Below are 4,423 nucleotides of genomic sequence, written 5' to 3' on the forward strand. Positions count from 1 at the left end.
TCGAAGAGACAGGCACGTAGGATCTTCTATCTGTTCCTTATTCTCCTCCACAAGATCTCAACGTCTATTTCTCGGAACACATTCACTGTGCGCCAAGACATACTCATTGACCACGATATCACCACTTGCCATCTCTGTTCGGCCTTGTGCTACATCTTCGGACAGCATGTATTTTGTTTACGTGCAGTTCATTCAATGGCCGACAGCTGAGCTATGTGAGCCCAGCTCAGCCAGCATAGTCTACAGCTGTAAGGTGGTGAGTGGGATTTCGTTTGCGAATCAGAGGTGTTTTAATAGCTAGCTGTTGTTCACACCACTTGGCCAGTCAATATTTTTGATGACCATTTCTAAAGATGCAGCAAAGGCCTTTGAAGAGATGGTATCTCCTCGTTTGATGCCCTTCTCCATTGGAAGTCTTAATGGCAGTGAAAGCAGCCAGAGCAGTGATGCATCCAGAATTTACACCTCTGAGGGCTTTGGGGTTTTGCACCTTGACTGCTCGCATTTTCAGCACTTCATTCATCTCAACAGACTATCAAAGGCCTTGACTGAGTCAACAAAATGCAGAGGCAGCTTTTATTCTTTCATATATTCTGTATGCAATGTGTGTGAGTGTGTATGTGCATGGGTGGACACAAAATCATATAACGGTTATTTTTAATGCTTTTCTCGCTGGATTGCGTGTTCGTCTCTCTTTTTGCCATCTGTGATTTTTCTTTGATCTATATAAAGATATTTCCTCCGTCTGGCTGCTTTTGTTTCTACAAAACGGGAAGTTACAATGCGGAATAGTTATTTTAACGAGCTGTATATATTTACCACCCAACGAGATACATCTGCACCACCAGATACTCCTGAACCAATTGTTGAGTGTCCCATCCATGAGGAATCGATGCAAGATGTCAAAACAAATGTTGTGATTAATAATAAATTCTTGGCTATTCCATCTTCTGTTTTTCATTTGCCATTATATATATATATATACACACTCATACATACATACATGTACACACATAAATGAACAAATATGTATAAGTACATGTATATATATATATATGTGTGTGTATCATACTTAAACAAGTATTGAGGGTCATAGGTCAAGACTTGTAGGTGGGAGCCCAGCATGGCCACAGCCCATTTATTTGATGAAAGGAACCTAGTTAACCCTTTAGCATTCAACCTGTTCTATGTTCAACCCTGCCAGACCTGGCCTCTCACGCCTACACTACAATGTGATTCTAAAAATAAACATTGAAATCTTGAAGCTACAAGATAGTGCCTGATTAATTCAAAACAATGTGAACAATGCTTATGACCATATCACATTGAAAGCACTGGTTCTTGTCCAAACACCAAACCTTACTCTTTTATAACCATATTCCAGTCAACATGCACCAACTTTGTTTCAATTAATTTTGAAAATGTTTGGAACATAAATTAAGATGAAATTTCAATGGAAAGTTTTAATTTAGATCACTTTAAAACAAAATTTCTAACATACAAACAAGGGCAGGTTAAGGTGGATTGGTTTCAAAAGTGCTAAACAACATTGAGCTTAGTTAGAACTTAAATGGGTGACTGTTTGGAAAACCTAAGTACTGTAAATATCTCACTTTTTATAGGCAGAATGTGTAATACGAAGGTGGCAACCAAATTGCGTAGTCTTGGATTTAATCCCACAGTGCAGCTCCTTGAGCAAGTGTCTCCTACTATAAGCGCTGGGATGACCAAAGCTTTGTGAGTAGATTTTGTAGACGGAAACTGGAAAAAGCCCAGCACAACATTATCATCATCGTTTAATGTCCATCTTCCATGTAGGCATGGGTAGGATGGTTGACAGGAGCCAGCCAGGCAGAAACTATCCTAGGCTACTGTCTGTTTTGGCAGGGTTCTTATGGCTGGAGGCCTTTCCTAACACCAACCACTCCGCAGAGAGGTCTGAGTGTTTTTTTTATGTGGCACTAGCACAGGCGAGATTAGTTTTGGCATGATTTTTACAACTGGATGCCCTTAAAAAATGCCAACCACTTCAGAGTGTGGACTGGAAGCTTTTTAAGTGTGTGTGTGTGTGTGTGTGTGTTTGCCCCCCCCCCCACCACTATGCTTGACAACTGGTGTCAATTTGCTTATGTTCCAGTAACTTAGAGGCTCAGCAAAAAGAGACTAATAGAATAAATACCAAGCTTTAAAGAAGTACATATTGGGGACTGGTTTCTTCTACTAAAAAAAAAAAACCCTTCAAGACAATGCTCCAGTCTGGCCGCAGTCCAAAGACTGAAACAAGTAAAAAAAAAAAGAAAAGACAAACAAGCATTACATTTGAAAGACTAATTTCAATGCTAAAAGGTTAAAGAAATAAACAACAACAACATTATGCAAAAGAAGTCAGATTTCTTTTTCATATTTTTTGCTTGGCTTTTGTTTTTTTACTTTGCAATCTCATTATAAATGTTCTTCATTTGAGAAACCAAAAATAAAGGAAAAAAAAAGATTTTTAAATAATTTTTGTTATTTTTGTTTAAAACTCATTTGTGCCATGATAAAAGAGAAATAATTCATACGGTTGCCCTCCCCGTCTTCCACTGATGCGCCTGTGGTGCTTCTCATGGGTGGGGCTGCAGTATAGGAACATCAACAGAAAAGTCTTGGTTTATTCTCAAAGCTTTCTTGTTTTTCTATTTGTTAGTTTGTTTTTTTTTTCTTTTTTCTTTCGTAACAATTCCTGCAAGACAAGGGGTGAATAAATTCAAAGAATATAAGAAGATGCGTTAGAAAACATGTTAGTATGGAATTGGTTGTAAAAACCTGGGCAGATATTGGCATTTGGTAAGACAATATTCTCAAATTCTAGGAGACAAACTATTAAAATCTTTTGTTGTTGTGGCTTGACCAAAAACTAGTTCAGACAAAGAACTGAGACAAGAAGAGAAATACTTTATTGAAAGACTCATCTGATTCATTACAGAATGGAGACGTGGATGCAAAAATAATAACAGAGTCAAGCATATTAGATAGCATCTGTGCATTCAGTGAACCCACTAGAAATAGCAGCTAAATCATCTCTCCGAAAGAGAAGCGCACATTAGATGATGTCTTGGCAAATGTAATGTTTATTTATTTACATTGTTTTGATTAATAATGCATTATTTTGAAGCTTTGAGATTTTGATAATGAAATTGTTTTGTTTCTAAATTGACATTGTAAGGTAGGTGTGAGAGACCAGATCTGTTTGGTTTGAACATAAAACAGGTAGAATATTTTGGCCAAATATGGTCAGTTTAAATACTAAAAGGTTAACCTACCTAAATCTGTTGTTTTTTTTCTACTCTAGGCACAAGGCCCGAAATTTTTGAGGAGGTGGCCAGTTGATTAGATCGACCCCAGTACACAACTGGTACTTAATTTTATCGATCCCGAAAAGATAAAAGGTAAAGTTGACCTCGGTGGAATTTGAACTCGGAACATAAAGACAGACGAAACACCGCTAAGCATTTCGCCCAGTGTGCTAACGTTTCTGCCAGCTTTCTGTCTTGACATAAATCTATAGTTGTTTAACCAAAAATTAGTTCAGACAAAGAACATCGACAAGGAGAGAGATGCTGTATTGAAACAGACTCATCTGACCCCTGCCAGAATGGACAAGTGGAAGCAAAAATAATCCATCATCTTTTTAACATCTGCTTTTCCATTCTCATATGGATTGGACAGTATCTGTTGAGATGGATTTTCTAAAGCCAACTGCCATTCCTGTCACCACCCCTCACCTGTTTCATCCATGACCATTCATGTTTTTACAGAGATTGGAAACGAAGGACACTGCCAGAATGACAGTGACACTCATTTACACATGAAGTCAAGACAAGCAGGCAGTAACACACACACACACACACACACACACACGTATATATTTATGATGGACTCTCCTGTCGAAGATGATGTATGAGCATTCAGCTTTTGCCAAATGACCAGCACAAATGATTTGTTTATAGTGATCAAAAGTTCGTGCCACACATAAGCTCAGTCCGGCCATCAAATTGATGTTGCCTGAATAGGTGCACAGTGTACCATGTGTCAGATGTCGAAGTGATCTCAGGGAAATATGAGATGAAGTGTTTTCTTCTAGAACACAATGTACCACCTGGTCTAAGAATTGAAACCACGATCTTACAATTGTGAGTGTAACATCCTTACCACTAGATCATGTGCCTTCACTACTTACACACACATACACAATATATACATATATATCATATTTGTATGTTTATATTAGGATTCCTAATGCAAATTACATTATCATAATTTCTATTCACTTTCTCTATAGAATTAGTAAAAATTTGAATTCATTTCAATAACAAACCATTTTCATAATATTCCTCCACTTAACTCTTATACATATACACACACATACATATATACGTGTGTA

General features: G+C 37.5%; 1 protein-coding gene across 6 annotated transcripts in view; it reads right to left on the reverse strand.

Annotated features, from left to right (window-relative positions):
* Window positions 1-2,371: 2,371 nt before the first annotated feature.
* LOC106874569 (DNA ligase 3) overlaps window positions 2,372-4,423 on the reverse strand; it is an 86,797-nt gene continuing 84,745 nt past the window's right edge. For all 6 annotated transcript variants that reach the window (XM_089360969.1, XM_089360974.1, XM_089360973.1 and 3 more), the window contains one exon: window positions 2,372-2,722. The gene's annotated coding sequence lies outside the window, so the exon portion shown is untranslated. The remainder of the gene's footprint in view (window positions 2,723-4,423) is intronic.

This window comes from Octopus bimaculoides, chromosome 12, assembly GCF_046866305.1.
Source record: "Octopus bimaculoides isolate indiv1 chromosome 12, ASM4686630v1, whole genome shotgun sequence".
Taxonomy (NCBI): Eukaryota; Metazoa; Mollusca; class Cephalopoda; order Octopoda; family Octopodidae; genus Octopus; species Octopus bimaculoides.